The following is a 20,622-nucleotide window of genomic DNA, read 5'->3' as shown; positions in this document are numbered from 1 at the left end:
TAATTATTTATTGGAACATGCAAACCAGGTTAGGAACAAGCAATGGGGAAAAATTACCATACTGTTCGGTACATCTGAAATTCACAAGATGTATGTTTATGAGACAATGCTTTTTTCCTTCCTTTTTTTCATCAAATAACCAGACAAAGGGAACTTAATCAAAAAGTAAAGAGGAGAGGAAATTTTTCAAGTGCAACAGAAAAATATTTTAATGTGCAGCTTTTTGGAAAAAACGTGTCTTCAAAGTATATTTAAAGAGAGACATCATATTATATGGTAAGGCAACCGGCAAACTGAAATCTTTCAGTATAATAATAGTATACACTAAATGTACACTCAGTGGCAAGCCAGGTTAAGTATAGCTTTACCCATTCTTTCCTAATGTGAGGAAAATATGTCTATAATTCTTTGCAAAAGCCACATTGATGGGAAACTCCAAGTGAAGTCTACATCTTTTAGGGTATCCATGTTAGGGAAAACTACTGTTATACACCCCACGCTCCTAGTCTGGTCATTTGAGGGCAGTCAGCTCCTGAAGAAGGATTTTTCAAAATCAGGCCAAGTTTTTTAAATCCCTTGCCCTCAGGGGTTTTCCTCTTCTTCAAGCATTTTAATGGACACCCTTTTTAAAAAAAAGAAGCAGAAAACATTCACATATCATTTGCCAAAGCAAAACGGAAGTATGATAACCCTTGTTCTAAGCTACAAGCAGAGAAAAACCTAGGAGTTCATGCAAAGCAAGAGTGAAGCCTGGAAAGACTTTTCTTTTAAATATATGAAACATGCAATCAGGCTGGAATAACCCACCCAGAGCAGTCACCAAAACTTTTAATGACTGTAAAACATGTTTTTGTTTTTTAAAAAAAGGGTGTAGTTGTACCCAGTCTCACTTCCTTGCTTCCCCACCCACAGCCTTTGGTGGTACTGTGCGACTCCTGGAAAAGAGAAAAATGGCATGGTGTGTACATTTCCTGTCTTTCAAAGTGAAGGGATAGAGATTGTATTAGAAACAATGAATTTATGTGTGTGTAGCCTAAATATAAATAAACACTGCCAATTTTTCAAGAGTTGAAAAAGTAGAAAATCAGGACTTTAAAAGAGGCTTTTTTAGCTAAAAACAAAGCTATCTATCCGTCAGAAATGTAGGATTGATCTGCAGAGCCCTGTCAAAGTTGTTCAAAATATATAATTTTTAATCTGTCAGTAAAGTACTAAATAAATGACTCAAGTATAATTATATTAGCTGCATCTCATTTTCATTTAATGTAAATTGAATCAAGTTACATTTATGAGATACAGTCCACAGCATACCACTCAAAGGTCAAGCGTCTAGAAAAAAGATGTGTTCCTGTCAGTAAGTTGAATCATATATTTTTTAGTGCAGAAACAGAAGCAACTTGTATTCCTGTAAGGGCTTTTTCATCTACAAAGGATCTTTCTTTTCTCATTAAGATCCTTCGGTAAGCTAAGCTGCCCCTCTTAAAATAGAAACTCTTTGTGGGAATCAAACAAAAACTAGGACCCAAGTTATTAGATGTTCTTAACTAATATTTTTTAACTTTCATCAAAGACATTACTCAGATTTAGCTGTCAGTTATAAAACGGACATAAGAATATGTGAGGATTACCTTCTGCTCATTTGGTTTGAAAAAGCAAGCCAAACTTTTTGGGTTGATAAGAACATTCAGTATTACGAGAATTTCTGCATGATCTCACTGAATAGTTGCCAAGGATCAGGAATTCTCTATCAAGGACCAATCATGAGATACTCATTTTCCATAGATAAACTGGTAATGCTGAAACAAGAAAAAACCCTACTCAAAATTAAGTACAGGCGGGGGGGAGGTCTGTGATGCAAAACCTAGGAACATCTTCTGAATCTGCAATATTTTACTCATTCCACAGAAGACAAACTAGAAAACTCAGAGACAAAGAGAAGGCAGTCTAAGCCATATCTTCACCAGACCTTCATTTTCCCAGTATCCAGTACCTATTAAATTAAAATAAAATGCACTAACAGAAATATCCCCAAAGGCAAGTGCAAATATTCTCAAAGACATGCTTGTTACTGCAGTTTACACCTTGTAAAATAATATTCTCTTCCGCTTCTCCTCCTCCACCCTCATTCCTTGCTTGCTAGGCCTCCAGCTTATGTTTATTTTATCCTTTTTCCATCAGGGTGAATAGTCTTTAACATGAAGAAGCCCTGCAGCCAGTCATAAATTTTATTTTCTGTAAACTCATCAGCTGTTTATGTAGGGCACCCAGAGATTCTAGGAAACTAAAATCAGTTTGAAAGTTGCACTTTTCCTTTTACAGCGCTGGCCTCCCTCTTTCAAAAAGAAAGCCGCTGCACATTACATAATCTGGCAAAGCCTAATTTCATTATACTAAATGTCCAAGTATGTAAGCACTAGTTAATACAGAGTAACAGAACAACAGAGTTGGAAATGACATTGGAGGTGGGTTCTAGTCCGACACCTGGAGGCAAGTCGTTTCACTGATTAATTTTTATAACTGTTACAGAAAAAAAGCAATAATGGAGGATTGGCAAAAAAAACCCACAAAATAATTATTTGAAAATAATTTAGATAAAGTTAATGTTTTAAAAATAGTTTTGGATGTAAGCAAAGCTTTTATCAGAGGTTATTAATACAATTCAAAATGCTTAAAAAAGAAAAGACAAGAGTAAAAAACCAAACTCTTTTCAGATAAAGAATAAAGAAGAATTAGAGAAATTTTCAGACCAGGTAAGTTTTTCTCAGCAAATTAAGCTTATACAGTGACAGCTGTCTATTTATTTATACTTATTTACTTATAAGTTATTTATACTTATACTAATGGCTGCGTATTTAGTATCCAATTAACAATCATAATATTAATGTCCTTTCCATAGACAGCCTCTTTCTGTTCATGAAGTATTTTCACGCCACTGGTGGAAAGAGAAAGCAGGCAGCGTCATTAATTATTCTTTCATTTACAATTTCTTCCCCACTGATTCTGAATTTAATAGCATTTTTTCCCTGGAACTAAAGTGTCTGCAAAGAGAGAAAACATTATCAAATGTGACGTGGTTCCCCCTTGGAGATTCAGCAAAAGGAATTGTATTTATTGGACATTTTCACTGGAAAAGTAAGATGGCGAGCCACTGCACTCTCTCTAGACCATTTTCTAAAGTACCAGTAGGCCAGACAAGGAATAACGGATGGAAACTGAACATTTAACCTAAAAATAAGGAGAAATTTTCTGACAGTGAGAACAATCAATCAATGGAACAGCTTGCCCTCGGAAGTTGTGGGAACACCATCACTTGAGACTTTCAAGAAGAGATTGGACTGTCATTTGTCAGAAATGGTGTAGGGTCTCCCGCTTGGGCGGGGAGTTGGACTAGATGTCCTACAAGGTCCCTTCCAATCTGTTAATCTAAATCTAAAATCTAGACCAGGGGTGGGGAACTATGGCCCCTTTATGACTTTGTGACTTCAACTCCCAGAATTCCTGAGTCAGCATGGCTGGCTCAGGAATTCTGGGAGTTGAAGTCCACAAGTCATAAAAGGGCCATAGTTCCCCACCCTGCTTTAGATCATACATTTGCCTTATCAGGGAACTCAACTGCATCAGGGGATCTATGCCACAGTTCTTTGCAGAGGATCCCAGATTTAATTTCTGACCTCTCCAGGTAATACTGGCAAAACATTTGCCTGAACAGCAGCTGCCAATTCATACCAGCAGCATACTGAACTAGTTGGTCCAATGCTCTTGGCTTGGTATATAAAAGATGAAGTCCCTTTCTAAGTTAACTCCTGGTGGCTATATAGACACCTGTTGGTGTCAGGTGCAAGAAACCAGGAGCCAGGAAAGAGTTCAGAAAGCACTGAGACTTTATTCCATGTAACTTATGATCACAAATCCGATCTACTAATGGTCAAGGCAAAAGTAAAAGTCAACGGACTTCAAGCAGAGTTGACTTAAGTCTCTTTTGTGGATTTAGGGACTCAAGACTGGTGATGCATTTGACCCCTCCCTCAGGTTCAGCCTGGTCCTCTCCTATAATCAGTTTTCTATTATGTAGCAGCTGAAGATCTGAATTTCAGGAACATGGAGATACAACAGTTCAGGGTTAATGCCAAAATAAACAAGTTAGTCTTCCCAACTCTAAAGAGTGGGGCTTCTTTTGGGGGGATGGTGGTGGTGAGATGTGAGGATACAATTAAAAAAACACATTCAATTACTTATATTTAAAAATCCTAAGAGTTACATATTCTAGAGGTTATCAAAATATTATACTTGTTGTCTCTACAATAACAATTAAAATGGAATGTAAGATGCTTAATGTTAAGCACAATACTTACAAATTCTATCCTTCAGTCAAACAAACATTTAATTCCCCTGAATCTCTGGGCTTTCAATTTCAACTGGTGGGAATTCAATTTCACTGAAGTTACATAATGATAACCAGATGTCCTGGCCAGAGGTGGATACTTGATTGCATAGGAGGATCACCTCTGAGCTACCACAATGTCACAAGTTAGAACATCAGAATGCGGATATATTTAAGCAGCTTGTTTGGGTTTTGTTGAATTATATAATATGACCCAACAAAACTAGGTTCCTTCTATTTGTGCCAAGCTTATCCCCTACAGCAAGGTTCTCACTTGTTAGGTTTTAATGGCTATTGCTCAATAAGAGCAAGGACTTTTACAATCTGCCCTAAAATTCATGTCTGTACAATTCTGAATAGGAACAACACTGTGCAGATGAGATCATGAAGCCAAAGCTCACATGGTTAGAAGCCTTGCAGATTTTGCAGGTGCATTTCTCAACTATTCTCTTTATGATGTTACTTCAACCATTATTTTTATCACATTAAATTTCTTCAAGACCTGCTTCCGTTGGAAAACTGGAATCCCATGGATTTCAACGGGTCCAGTCAGCACAGCTTATGGAGAGGGATCCTGAGAACTTAAATTCAACGTCGTCTGTACTGGCAGATGACAGCTTTCCTATCCTTGAACTAAAGTTATTAATAAAGATGCAAATGGGACTTGGTCTCCCTCTTGTGATGTTGAGAACATGCAGTAAAAAGAATTGTATTCCTAGGACAATTACAATTACAATTCTATTCACAGGGCAATTGCAATCCCCACTAGGGGAATATACAGGTATCACTGAGCATGACTATCATTCTTCAGAGCACTGTTATAGGACCCAGCTGTGTTATCGGATTGCTTGTTTTTGAACAGCATACAGAATCACATGGATAATCAAAATGGAAGTCATTTACATAACAAATCATCACATCAATTGAATATACGGATCACCCTCCTGAATATATAGATCACCTGCCATGCCTCATCACAATAAAATAATTATCCTTCATGTTCAAGTTGACTTTTGAAGCCTTCACCACAGGGGTGAAATTCAAAAATTTTCCCTAATGGCTCTGTGGGCATGGCTTGGTGGGACTCAGTCTCTAAAAGGAAGAAGGCAGGTGGGCGTGGATGGGGCCAACCGATTCAAATCATCCCTACCACCTCTCCCGAGGTGGTGCAAAGTGGTTGAATTTCACTCCTGCTTCACCAACATGTCCATGTAATCTTTGTAGTATAAATATGGACATGGTTTGTCACTTTCAGGATATATTTTTTACTTCCAAACTAATCTAATTAGTACTTTCAGGGATAGATACAGCCCTGGCATTTTCTAATGAGCTGTTCCAGAAATACTAGGTTTGAGTCTGCTTAGCCTTTTGAGAAAATTTCTGACAGCTAGCACCTCCCAAACATTTAGAGAGTACTAAGTGGGAGAACAATGAACTAGTTACCATACTTCTTAGTTTCTACAGATTACTGAGCTTGGCACTGAGAGCAAGAAAAAAATGTTAATGATTATTAGTCAGTTTATGTGATGTGATTTCTACTTAGCAGTTGGCGAAAGGTGCCTTCATCTTCAAATGGAACACTAGATCTTATTTCATCGGCAATTAAAAATAATAATATTCTGATCTGATTTCACAGGTAAGCATTGGATAAATCTGCTTCTCTACTGAATTTTCATGAATAATGCTCCTAAAATTAATCTTGCCTAATTACTGCAGAGAATCGGCAAGGTTTGATTTTTCAGTCTCTACATATTTTTGCATAGCAAGCCTTAATTTGGCTAATGCCACCCAAACTGACTATCACAAACACCCTCATCCTTTGTTTTTGTTATAGGGATTGGTGTGGCCCTTATATTAAGATGATGAGCAAGAAGGGAAGTATGTCTGGTACAACCCATTCTCACTCTCTCTGCACGTGATGTTTAATCCCGTACAACTGCCACTTTCTCATGGGGTTCATTAAATTCTGACTGCAATCCTATATTCCAATCTCTACCTACCTGGGAGAAGGCCTACAGCATTGTAGTCAATTATATATATGAAGTGCTGTTTCCTCAAGGAAAACTAAGGGATAAAAATCATTTTAGATCTGAAATACATGCAAGGCAATGGGATAGGGAAAAAGAGCTATTCTCTCCTAAATATATTAGTCAAAGCATGCATGTAAAAACTAATGATTCAGTGTTATTATATAAAAAGCCCATGTTGTATAATTAACTCCACAGAGAAAATGTGCTTATAACGGATACCAAAAGGATTATGATCAATTCTGTAGACGTAGCATTTTGCACTTCAAGAACAAAAACTTCTGAATTGCTGTCCTTGAGGTCCATCTAGCCCAGATTCAACTTGAAGCATAAAAACAAGCTCCAGGATCTGCAAAAAAACACCCAGCTTTTTTCCCCCAAACTGGTGCCCTCTAAATGTATTAAACTGGAGAGCATCATAGGAGTGGTTAATTAATTTCACATCTGCAGGAGTCTGGGTGGAAAGGTGGACTTAGGCAATCTTGAACAGATATATGGTATGTCTCAAGAGACTTTTAATTATTCTTGTCCTCCTTTTCTTTCATACTCTGCTACATTGATACATTTCAAACAGCATATCTTTGAAATGGAAGTTTAACAAATGAAATTTAACCAATTCCAAAGGTTAAAAGTGAATGTTTAATGGAACTTTAACAAATGAGATATTTGTTTCTGGACAGATCAATTCAGCTTCTGTGTAAGAGTACATTTAGTGGTAACACAAACACACTTAGAGATTGTGATAAAGATTCCAGTCATTTAGTTTTCTGAAATGGAACTGATCACTGTACACCTTTGCTAGCTGCTTTAGCTCTTTGATCCTGACCTGCTCAAGGTTGACTCAGCCTTCCATCCTTCTGAGGTCAGTAAAACGAGGCCCTAGTTTGTTGCGGGCAATATTCTGACTCTGTAAACCCCTTAGAGAGGACTGTAAAGCATCGTGAAGAGGTATATAAGACTAAGTGCTATTGCTATTGGTATTCTAACATCTCATTCAACTCACAAATGTCTCATTTTTATATATGCGCTGCCACTCTTGATAAGACAAAATCTGCCGTAACATCAGACTTCCACTTTTGAGGAAAACCATGGAAGAAATTATTGGACTTGATTTTAACTTCCCAGAGTTCTAGCTAGCTATACCTAATTGCACCAGCTCATAGGAAATCTTTATAGCTACCTGAGTCAAAGCAGCATAAGAACAATTCTGAGACTGAGCATAAATAATTACAGGATAGGTGGAGTGACCAAGGCAGACTCCAAAAAATGTAAGAAAATTATCATTTCGAAGAATGTGTGACATACATCAATAATTTTGGTGGCAGCACGGTTGAGCAGAGAACAGGTGATAGCTTTTCTAAAGAAATATGCACCATTCAGTTCTCTAAATTTTCTAAATTGATCCAAATTAATACAACCCAGTCTGATGTGAAGAACTTGAAGTGTACAGATTTCTTTTTCTGATTTTCTCAACAGCAGAGGGTCATCATATTGACTCTGGCAGGTATGGCTTCAAGAAAAATCCAAAAAGATTGACAAAGTCATTGTTTCCTGTTTAAATCCAGTTTAAATCAGGGTTTTCTCTAGATATGTTTTGTGGCATATGCCACTTGTCTGAACTCACATATTTGCCTAACCATAAAACAGATCGAAACAACACTGAACTTAGTGACTAGGTATAAACATTACATAATGTTTCAATATGTTTGTTTAGTTCTGATTTATTAGCAGGTTGTAGAACTCCAGACACAATGAATTAAATATTAAGATTTATGCCTTATCATATTATACTATCTCTAAACTAGAGGAGGAGTTCAAATAAAGGAGTGTGCTATAAACATCTGTTTGAAAGCATTTGGGATGTTCAATCTTCTATGCTTGAATAATACATAGATCCCTATGCATAATTAGAGTGTAAATTTCATGACTTTTCTTATCCAAAACATTTCCTTTGTGATAATTATGCTACATAGAAAGCTGCCAGAAAATTACATAATTCAGGGTTGTAGTAATATGATTCATTATCATTAATTTACATTAGTGCAATGAGCCCACTCATTTTGGGCATGGAGCTCTTGGCATGACACAAGCACTCCAGTCTGTGTCCCACAAGACAACAGATCCCCAAGGCACAAGGATCCAATCAATGAGTGATACTCTTGATCATTCCTTTTTTTGCTAGCTTCAACCAGAGATTCAAATACACAATGCCAATAAGCTTTTTGTTTACATAAAGGGCAATGGAAGTAACAATTAATCTCAGTAAGTCAACAAAACACAGAGATTGCAAGAATTACAGTACTTCCTTGCTTAAAACTTCTATCTGATATAAAGCAAGATATGCTTGCATTACAAAACCAACAAGTTCCAATTTCTGCATGACAACTCCTGTTCTTAACAAAACATCTTCAAAATATCCTTCAGTCATCGCTGTGATACATTCTTCACAGAGGATAAGGACTTAGTACAGACAACCAGCTTTTCCTGTTCTGCTGATTGATTTTTGTATAGGCTGTGTGTCACATACCATAAACATTTAGGAGGAGCTTGTTGCCCTGGCAACTGACCTCAGCTATCAAGAACTCTCCAATTATGCCAATAGGTTGTCTTTGATTTCATATTTTTTTCAAAGTCAGGTTATCATCTTGCTATCCTGCACAGAACTTTAGTAAACCTGAATATGAGCTCAAGAGGCAGCCTTCCCCAAGTTGGTACCCTCCAGTTGATTTAACTACAACTCTGACTGAACACCAGGGCATTTCACAGCCCCTAAGTTACACCCAGCTCTTTGGCTCTCCCTGTCTGGCCCACATGAGATCAATCAGAAATTAGAAACCAATGTAAATAAGATGTAACATGTATTCTTATCAGTAGCAGCCAATCAAAACCACATAATTAACTGCTTTGTATAATGTGATAAAATTAATACTGAATATAATTAAGTTCAGCCAATTGGTCTGAACCTCCAAAACAATCCCAGTTTCTCATATGACCCCCTGATAAAATTAATTGCCCACCCCTGCCATAGCCCAACCCTCCTCACTTTGGTGGGAGTGTCCACCAAACAAAGTTCGTTATGGTTAGAACTTGATCATGTTTGAGAAGTTCCAGACACTGAAAAACATTTCAAACTGAGTTACTGTAACTTTCTGTTTGTTCAATTTCAAGTATAGGATTTGATGTTATTCTAGTATGATTCGGAGTTGCATGATCAACACCAAACCCATAATAATTGCTCTCCCAATCTTTGAAGACTTTATTATTATTCTTTGCAAGTTTATTGCCTTAAAAATAGGATCAGAATTTAGTTTTGACAGGGGCTCTGCTGTCCCTGCAGCATGGGAACCTCTAATGATCCAGCCAAGTAAGAAGTACAGTTATTCTACTTTCTCAATAGCTACTAATCGACTGACTTGTATGGAGCCTGTCATTCACAATTTACCATGCAACACCTCTTTTAGACTAATAGTTAGACCAGAGAAGGCTGATTTGGGCAATATGTTACTCATCCATTGGCCTGCCTTGTCTTCTTCCTAAACTATGAATGTTAATAATCGAGCTTGGCCAATCCACTCCTTTTATTCACCCGCGAAGGATGAATTCCACCCATGAATCCTGAATATTGCTTTATCTAATCAATAGTTTGAATAAGGCAGACAAATTTGCCAACTGACTATGTCTTCTCCTGGACAAGCCAATAATGGAGATCTAATATACAGAAAGCTATTATCAAAACTTTCATGACATGGAGCTGAACATTGATGTCTGCTAAGTGCTGCACTGCAATAGGTTATAGTTCAAGTCCAAAGATAGGAATTCCTGGAAATATATGATCTTTGTTTACTTCTTCCAATTGCAGCTTCCCATTGGGGACTATGTAAATTCCCCATGCAATCTTTTAGAATCAGATTCACGTTTGGCAGAATTATCAAAATCTAGTTTGTCCTGGAGACAATTCTGAGAGCACTAAAGACCCCGCCTTTCAACTTTGAGCTACAAATACTATCTTCCTTTGGTACAAATTTAGCTTCCTAACTTCTATGTAAGAACCGGTTTGGTTATGGTGGCTTAAGACAACAGTGTAGAAATCAGGAGAGCATGAGTTCTGTTCCTGCTTTAGACACAAAGCCAGTTGAAGGGCATTGGGCCTCTCACTCTTTCTCAGCCCAGGAAGGAGGCAAACCACTTCCAAAAAAACCTTGTCAAGAAAACTGTAGGGGCTAGTTGTCTCCAGATGAATAAAAGGAATGGATTGGCCAAGCCTGATCATTAACATTCATAGTTTAGGAAGAAGACAAGGCAAGGCAGTTGGTAGGTGTTAAAAACTAACTGGAAGGCAGAGACACAGCCCAAAAATCTTTCTCTATAGCTCCAGACCAGGAAATTCAGTAAATGATGGTCACATTATCAAAACAAAAAAATGGACAAGCTCGCTGCAATCCAAAAGTTTGGCTTCATTGCTCATGTGGCCATGAGACTGAACAGAATTAGAAGCTGCAAGTTCAAAGAAGATGCTTCCCTTTCTATCTTTTCTTTTCACAATGGTATTCCTCATCTAACTCAATCCCTCCCCCTGGTTTGGTTTCAACAATTGGAGCAATTTTACTCTTCATAAAAGCCACTGGGCTTAGTTTAATTGAACCAGGTCAGACTGGGTACACAAATTACACTAATCCAAAATATGATTTGCTTGACTTGGGCTTGATTAGCATAAACTCAACTACTATGAATTGTAAACCAGGACTGTGGTTTAGCATATGTCAGGCCAGCCAACTGTGGCTTACACTGCAAACCAAAGTATATAGCAGACCTGGTATACTTAAGAAACTTATCAAAGTTGGGCAGAAGATATTGACAACCCCAAATGCTCAGTAGAACTGCCTCCCTCTGTTTGGGCTCTGACAAGTTTCTCTAGTTTAGCAAATGTTCTCCAGAAGAGAACCTGCTGGATGCCCTGGAAGTCTTACACATGTTATGGCTTGTGGTAATAAGAAAGCTGTTCATGATATGAATCTACTTCTACCATACCTGAGATTAATCACCTGTTATTTGTTACTGTTGTGGGAACAACATTCCTTTCAACTTTCAGGAATAATAACTCAGATAAAGTCTGAAGCCCTGATGCATTTCAAATAAAGACTGCAAGCCCAGATAAGATAGCACCAGTTGCTATTGGTTCTGTAGCTTTGCCACAGTTGTGCTTATTGTGCTTGTCTCTGAGCAAATATTCCAGGGCACCAATATAGCAGCCGGCATTGCCAATACCCAAACAAGTTTTACAACTGTAAACATAAATTCTATATGCTACAAAGGGGGCAGAAAGGAGGACCAGCAAATTATCCATCTTCTTATTACATCATTTCTGGTCCATTTAATTTTAGTTTCAAGCCTGCAATTACTATCTTGCTCTGTGCTGGATATAATTTGCACAATATCTGGAAAGGAGTCCAAAGGGATACTTAGTATTTTACAATAATGTCGAGGCACTAAACATAATGTATATGCAGATTTTAGTTAGTGCTATTGTTTTCTTTTTTTCATCACTTGTTCTGCCTTTCTTCTTATTGCAGAATATCCACCAAGAAGGTGGGAAATGATTTATTTTATTGTGGATTATTGAGTAAGCCATTGTTGGCAAGATTCACACCGCTTTCCAAAATCAAAAAGGCAGAATTATGTCTTGGTGCTAAGGACAAATCTGTCCAATCTCTTTGTAGGTGTGGGTAAAAATATGTTTGTCCCTGGAAAAGTAGGCATTTTCCATCTTTTCATCAGTGCTACCTACTATTTATATCTCAAGGTCAGAAAAAAATGAGGCCATCAAGTTCCTTGACCTGACTTGGGTGCAGATCAGACATTCTCATGTCAATTTAAGAGTACTTGTAGTGATTCTTAATCCTGTCTGTTTGAAAATAAGCTTAGCTTTAGGCCTGTGGCTCCATGTTATGATCAGAGCTACAGATACGTAATATCAGAAATATGGGTGGATTGACCACTGAAGGGGGGGAAAGGTAAAGTGAAGGAAACAATATTGCCTACATGGTTTTTTCTGCTCAGTTGGTAGAATAGGGTGAGACACTCTGAGAAGCACTATCTGCAAAGTAGTTTGATCCCTGACAATTTACTATAAGTTCACTGCTAGTTTGCAAGCTTGAACTGCTCTGAATGATAGACTAGGAACCTTCTGTTGGGAGTATTATAAGAGTACCAAGCCATAGCGAGACAACATAATCCCACTTCTACAGCATGATGGAGACATTCTGAAACATGCAAATATCACAGAACAGATTGGCAGGTATATAACAGACAGGCAGTGGCATTACTCATTCCATATGAATCCACTTAAATTCCATTCTCTAGAAATACTTTAATGTGTTGCTGTCATAAACCACAAATGTACTTGAAGTTTTCTTAAAGTGCAACTCAGAGTTATAGCCATTAAAAAAAAAGATATCAAAGCTATAAAACAAAACTGAATAAGAGTGCACCTTTATAAAGATTCCCAAATAATTATTTGAAACATTAAATCAGTATTTGTGATTTATTGGTAGTTATTGCTTTTTTAAAAAAAAGGTTTGTTATTTTGTCAGGCTAAAAACAAATCTGTCTGCCTGCCTGCCTAAATATTTATTTCTTATAAAAGGTACTGCCTGTAGAAAATTTTGTATTCTCCTGGACCTTAACAGGCCAGGTTTCTGCTACATGGATCCATATTTTTTGTAATTTTAGGCACTGTATTATCAAATGTTATATAACTTCAGATATTATCACATTCTGTATAAAACGTAAACATCTTCACATTTTTGAAATTTTAGACACAACCTCTTTTATAGCCTAGATGTTGAGTGTTCCTTTTGGATTTTACACTGTGATTCTACAGTAGCCAGGTTATATTATAGATGTATTTTAATTTTATCTCAAGTTTAATTTACTGGTTTCTTGAGATAGATTTTTAAGTGGTCAGAGATCAGTCATGGACATACTTGTTCTGATCTAACAATGCAATCAACTGACTGACTGAATTCTTATCTCACTTTGCCTCTTTGCAGAAACCCTGGAAAAGCATTGACACACTTATTTTATAGAGGAAGTACTAAAGTTAGGAAGTTCCAATTTCTTGAAGTCCTTCAAGACTGAACAAGGATTGAACACAGGTTTATACAGGCTTTGTCCCCTCTTTCAACTGGGCTGCTCTGGCTGTCTGATCATATTTTCATACGATGTTGGATCTTAAACTTAAACAATCCTCCTGACTTGGCGGTTCATGCTGATATCAGGGCGGAGACTTGTTATGGGGCTCAGTTGATAAACATTGTTCCAGAAACGTACAGTGTTTATCACTGACTGCATAATTTCTTTTCAATATAAAAAGTATTTTAAAAAATAGACCCAGAAGGCCTACTAAATCTTGAACCCTTCCAATCCGAACATAAAATTTGAAAGACAAGCAGTAAATTTCCATATTGCATCTATAACTATAACTAACTGAAGGCCATTATTTAAAATCATCTCGTGAAGTAGAATGAAAGGCTAGGTTATGCTTTTGCATCCATCAGGTGTAAAAGGGTTGTAAGTGATCTTAAAGTAACATGAGAAATGCTTTCCTTGAACTTTTCAAACATATGCTTATATTGCCACAATTCAATTGGAACCAGGACCAGTCAAGGATGTGGACTGCTTTTACCAATTGTGCTAAAATAAGCTGCAGTTTTTTTTACCCTACCATATAATTCGGGCCTTACAACTTTAATAAAACAACGTACAAAGAAATCATAGAAAATCAGCTTTGCTATATTACAGTATTAGAAAATAAATCAGACCCGAGTTTGTTTTCATTTTGCTTGGGTACACAGACCATCTTGAACCCTTTCTTATATTTTTCCACAGCAATGCTAATAAATTCCAACCTCTTCTTTCATAACAGATCCTTTTAACCAAAAATAGCAATCAGGCGGGACTTCTAAATGGGGCCATTCTTTTCTCTAGACAGTCAGAGAATTAAATCAGCTTAACACAGTAAAACATTTTGGAAAACTTGAAAATTCTGATATGCTTAATGTTTTTTTTTTTACTTGGCAGCATACTTACATAAAAATATAGTGTGATATTTAGAAAATTCTGATACTCGGAATGCTTAGACATTTCAGATCAGAAGTTTTGAAATTTAGCTGTGTTTTTGAATAGAGTAGCTTGATTGTTTATGGTTTGATACAAGTCAGACAATATTTTACTTCTCCTTTTTGTGCCTGGACAGAAATATCCATATCCACATAATTTGTTAACAGCATCCCTGTATATACTTGGTATGACTTCAATAAAATGCTAACGAGCAGCCTGTCAAGGCTAAGATCATAATTTATAAAAATATCCTGTTCTTTCATATGACATTTGTATCCAATTCCAAGGTACAAAGTGTAATCATACTCACTGTAAGCTTATAATTTGTGGGTGAGAAAAGAAAACTCTTGTGCTTATGCTTCTAGGCAATTAAATATTCAATATGGATGAGTGATCCTGCTATTAAACCTTATATCAAATTATCCTAATTAAAATCTAGCAACAATTATGGTCAACTGTTTTATTTGTCTGATGATATAGTCATTAATTCCCAGGATTTCCTATCAGAAAACATTTAAGAAAACTTTCTTCTACTGGAGAGAAGAAATTGAGGGGTAGGGGGAGAGAGAGGGAGGGAGAAGAGATGGGGAGATGGGGAGGGAGAGAAACGTATCTTGCAATATTGCTACTGAAATGCATGTACCACCGTCGCCACCCAGGCAAAGGAGAACTGCGAAGTTCAGAAAATCGGGTTTCATAAAACTCAAGCTTCTCCTCTTGTTATGAACTGGATACTAGAAGGTCATTTGACAAAAAACTCCGACCAGACTGGTAGAAATCCCAACTGATCCATATTCGGCAAAGTTGTGTAACCCGAAAATAAAACATCGAGGCTTCCCACCTCGAGGCAGAGCGTTCCCACGCTCAGGAAACTTGCTGTCCTGGATCTTTAGCAGTACGGCAGGGATGGCTTTATTATGGCCCACCGACGACGCTGAGAAAATGCTGCCCTTCCCCTCCACCCCCCCCCACCCCCCACCCCCGTTTTCTGTACTGAACTTCCTCCAGGTTGGGTTTCGGCTGCTGCGCTCCTTTTTCCAGGTAAGAAAAGTGCAAAAAAAAAAAAAAAGGTCTTCCGAGAGTTTCTCCCCATTTTGCGGAGGAAGGCAAAGTACAGTACTCACCTCCGTTGAATCAGGCAAGCGGGACCCTCCTGCTTCGCCGGTCCTTGTAACACTTTCCCCGCTCGAGATTCCCTCGTCCTCTTCAGTCGGCCCAGAGTCCTGCCATGCCTCGGCCCTCGTTCCCGGAAAAAAAAACAAGCAGGGTTGTGGTCGGTCCGCGTCGTCCTCTTTTCCCCGGTGCCGCTGGCTTCTCCTCTTTTCGTCGCGAGCAGGTGGAAGGGGGCGGCTTTCTTCGCCCAGCAAGGGAAAGAGGCGGGGTGGTGGAGGAGGAGGAGTCGCCGCGGCCGCGGCCGCAAGCCACAGGTTACTCCCTTTCCATGCTAGGCCGGCTTGGGATCTTTGCTGACCCCTGGCGCGGCGCTGCTGAGTGCCGGGCTGGTCTCCGCTTTGGAGCCCCGTTATATTTCCTCCAGTTTGCGGGGCAGGGAGGGGAGCGATTACTTCTTTGCAACTCCCCCCCCCCACACACACACACGTTCTTGCCCGTCTTGGGAAACTTTTTCACGCGGGAGGAAAAGTGAGTTACACACGGGCGCATGCACACACCGCTAGCCGCGGCTGGAAACGCTGCCATACGAGCGCCAAGCTGCTGCCGTGAAAGGCGGCTCCCGAGGGGCATCGTTTTCCAGCTTTGCGCCCGGATCCTGGGCTCCCCCGGGGCTCGTTGCACCGCTCAGTCCTGTCCTGTGGAGCCTCTGCCTAGTAAGGGCCTGAGATGAGGGGAGAGAGCAGGCGGAGGGAGGGAGGAGGGAATGCTCCTGCCCAGCCTGGTGTGGTTCTGATGAAAGCGGGGTTGGCAAGGCTGCCTTTCAGCGCAGCGGGCCTTGCCCTGGACCGGAGAGTTGGAGGCGGTGGAGAAAGTTAACAACCCAAGTCTAGGCCTATTTCCTGAGAAGGAGGCCGGCTAAAGTTGACGCTGTTAGTTTCTTCCCGGAGAAGCGGCCTTGCTTTGGGTAGTTTAATACTGTATAAATAGCTGGTTTCCTAGACGCGGACGCCGAACGGAGTCAGCCTCGTTACTGTAGTGTTTAGATGGGAGATGTGTAGGGATACCATTACATTCTACTGGGAAGTCAGAGAAACGTCAGTATTGGTGTCAAGAAAACACGAAATCACCAGGAGTTAAACTAAACAACCTAGAAATAAGGAGAAATGTTCTGACAGTGAGAACTGTCAACCAACAGAACTGCTTGCCTTCAGAAGTTGTGGGAGCTTCATCGCTGGAGGCCTTCAAAAAGAGGCACGGCAGAAATGGTGTAGGGTCTCCTGCTTGGGTGTGTATGTGCACTAGGTGACCTACAACAGTGGGGGCGAACCTTTCCAAGCTTCTGTGCTGAAAATTGTGCGCGTGCTTGCACCCAGAAGGCAATGTGCGCAGGCCCCCCGTGCCCCCTGTGCATGCACGCGTGTCTCCCTCACACCCCCGCCCCCGCACATGCGTGCCAGATACTCAACAATCAGCTGGTGGGAGGGCGGCACGTGCACATGCGCAGTGCGGCTCTTCTGGATGACCTCTCGCATGCCAGCAGAAATGGCTCTGCGTGGCACTTCCAGCATGCGTGCCATAGGTTCGCCATCATGGACCTTCAAGGTCCCTTCCAACTATGTTATTCTGTTCTGTTCTATCTCAGACTCTGAGTAACTTCATTTTTAAGTGGCCTGCCAGTTGTTCATCATCTTCTACCACAAGGAAGAGGTGAGCTGGATGGCTCCCTTTGCTCCCTTTCTTTAACATTATCCATGATGCATGTTTATCATTAATTGGAAACCCCGTTTGAATCTTTTGTGTGAAACAGAAAAAAAATTAATTTATGATTTATAATTTTGATTAGATAGGACAGACTACAGAAAGGTGAGAGTTCTATTGTAACTGTAGAACAAAAGGTAAATTTATAAAAAACCCAATTTGTTTGAAAGACTAAACAGACCAAAGGAAGATGGCACAATCCACATTTGTTTAGTTCCTGCCACTGACAGGAGGTGGTAAATAACAATGAATAAACAACAACACACTGCTTGTTTATGATTAAATACCCTAATATGTAGAGGACTTTGCATCAATCCTGCTGCGCAGTTTTGTTTATTCTGATTTACAATACTTGTCCAAAGTCAGGGATGGAAAAAAAGAAAATTTTCTTCAATTTGTCATTCAGAAAGGTGCTGTGGCTTGAAATTGAAGTCATGTACATATATCTTTTTTTGTGACAGTGCTATTATGGTACTGCTTTTCCCGGGAGCACTGAAAAACTGCCATAAGGCTTAGACAGAGCTGTGCTAGCAATGACATGTGCCCTTCTTCACTAAGTAGCAATTTGCTCTTGCAAATTAGAAACCAATTTGATTTTCGTTATAAAGGCAAACTGCTGTTCTCAGACTAATAAGTTACAGTATGCTCTTCTTTCAGGAAAGAAAGAAGCAAGTTAATAGAATGACTTCAAAGATTGTGATATCCAAATGCATGTCAAAGTACCTTACCGTGGCTTCTTGATACTAATAGCAGTATGAATTGTTCCCGCAATCCCTCCAGAGTCTTTTTAATTTGCAAGGGGAGAGGGAATGTGCTCAGAGCATGTTAAATTGACAGATTTCTCAAGGGTACAATGGTAGATGTAGGCATACAAGAGACCCACGTGATTTCGGTGCATGAAGGAATTTGAAAAGTGTGAGAAAGGAGATGCCTATTTGACATACTGCCCAGAGAAATTTGGGGATTTACAATCCAACCCAAGCAGTGGAGACTCTGAAAGAAGGGACTGAAATCTTTTAATTCTAGGCATATGCTTACTCTCCTAGAATCAGATTAGTGGATAGAATAGATTTATTTACATTAATTATATAATGCCATAGATGAATAATTTGCAATATCGTATTCATTTTTAAATGCCTCTAATAAGAGGTGGAAGGAAGAGCTGTAGTTGGCAGATTCCCAATTACAGAATTAGCTTGTGTTTATTGCATTATCTATGATTTGAACATAGAAATTGTATCTCTGTAGGCTGATTTCTGTGTGGTCTGATTTTCTTATTTTCTGCATATTCAGACTTTTCAGAACGTATTATTGAGGTGAAGAGAGTCCTCCCTTAAGTTGCCCTAAGCACTTATAACTTACTATCTTGTGGGCAGAAATGTGCTTACTGCATCTTATGAAATCTAGCACTTTGTTTTAATTTCCCTTAATTTCATTTGGTTTGGAAGTAGCAAAATAATGAAAAAATAGCTTTAACTCTATAGGACATCTTATGTTTTTTCCCCCTTTAAAGCAAAATTTTAAATTAAGCTAACCAAATTGTGTGTAGAATGAAGTGTTTTCCTTGAAGCAAACATCACCCAAAGCAAGATTTTGACATCTAAAAAGCATATGCTTTATTTTTAATGCAGCTTTAATTTAAACTTGCTTATCCTGTTCTAGAAGGGCTAGGCTTTTTAATTAGACACTTCAAAATGTTAGTGTGTTTAGCAATTACTGTGACTTCACCGTGACAATTCATGCTCATATACACAAATAGCAGATGAAGCATAGCATAGAAATACTCGGGTAATCTACTCCATGGTTTAGTTAAAATTATTTAAGGTTACAGTATTTCACTTTGATACAGGAAAGCACTTCTAATATGCTTAGCAATGTAAACCAATTTTTCCAACCTGATACTCTCTAGTTTTCACATTTAGCTGGGAATTGCAGTCACAAAATACCTTAAGGGTACTAGGTTGCTTTAAAACATTTATTAAATGTTCTGTATGTATAGTGGACAATATTACGTATGCCCTTTAGATTAGTTTCTGAGCCATAAAGATGTTTGTTTTATACAGATAGATTACATAAAAAGAATTGAGTTTAGCAATATCCATCTGTAAAACATTTAGTGCATCAGTATTAACATTATTAATGCTACATATTAGATTAAAAATATGAACATATAAACAGTTGTCAGTTTTTTAGCTAGTGTTGGCTGTCATATACATCAAGTTCTTCCCAATAACTTAGCATGTCATAATGTATTTGTGTGTATATATCAGGATCCAAACAGTGTGGCTTTTTGCAATTAACAATTTTTTTGCTAATGCATAGATTTTCTAAGTGTTGTCCAAGATTTTTTGGTAACATACACCCAGTTTGCCAATAACCATGGGCACCAAAATAACCAAGTTTATGCCATATTTCAACTTTGATTTTCAGATATTGATACTTTGTGATCTTCAATTCTTTTGTCTTCTGCCTTACTATCCCAATATTGGCACATCAATTATCCACACTTCCTTCTTTAACTATAGTTAAATCTGATGGACCAAGGACCAAGACTATCAGTTTGTCTTTACAAATCCCACATTTTAACCTGCTCACTTTTGAATATTTTTCCACTCTATGTTCCCACCTATTTTTTATTACTGGCACATTATAATTTTTACAAATGTTCCAGTGAATCATTTTTGTGACTCTGTTATATCTTGTTTATAATAAGTTTGTGCAATCTTTCTACCCCACCCCCCAAATGGGGAGATTTTGGATCCACCTATTCATGAAGTGTTTAGAGAATTGGATTCAGCCTTAGTTTGCTAGGCTCTAACCTCTATATACATGGGAGAAACTCAGTCTCTTAAATGTTGAGAAGTAAAACACAATAAAATGATACATTGCACTAATCGATTTAAAATGATTTTGAGTAATCAATTAATCAAATTAGTAATCTAGTCAATGGTTCCATGGTAGTAAATGCTATTGATCATGATGAAAAATATTTATGTAAACATGCACTTGAACATATGCAAAAATGAGTTACAAATCACAACTGTTGAGTTGGTAAGTATAATTATAAAATTATATGTCATTCCCCTTTTACTTGTTCCAAAGTTTGGCTCATTCTGATATAATCAGCACTCATTCTAATTAATTGAACATTCCTGCTGCATTGTTCTGAAATGTCAGAAATAATTATATATGTTAGGCATTCTCCATAATAATCTTCACACAAGC

General features: G+C 38.3%; 1 protein-coding gene and 1 long non-coding RNA gene across 4 annotated transcripts in view; one reads left to right on the top strand and one right to left on the bottom strand.

The window, feature by feature from the left end:
* Nucleotides 1-16,712, bottom strand: part of EPS8L2 (EPS8 signaling adaptor L2) — a 96,668-nt gene extending 79,956 nt beyond the window's left edge. Inside the window, exon 1 of one of the 3 annotated variants that reach the window (XM_087950775.1) lies at nt 15,651-16,712. The gene's annotated coding sequence lies outside the window, so the exon portion shown is untranslated. The remainder of the gene's footprint in view (nt 1-15,650) is intronic. The other 2 variants (XM_087950776.1, XM_087950777.1) reach the window with 2 other exon arrangements.
* The window catches only part of LOC148133280 (uncharacterized), a 265,114-nt gene that overhangs the window by 20,613 nt on the left and 223,879 nt on the right, over nt 1-20,622 (top strand). The window lies entirely within an intron of this gene.

This window comes from Notechis scutatus, chromosome 1 (genome assembly GCF_049901735.1).
Source record: "Notechis scutatus isolate UNSWTSFEM ecotype Mainland chromosome 1, rNotScu1.2, whole genome shotgun sequence".
NCBI classification, from domain to species: Eukaryota; Metazoa; Chordata; class Lepidosauria; order Squamata; family Elapidae; genus Notechis; species Notechis scutatus.
The sequence above is the reverse complement of the archived record's forward strand: the minus strand, read 5'-3'. Positions and strand labels throughout refer to the sequence as shown.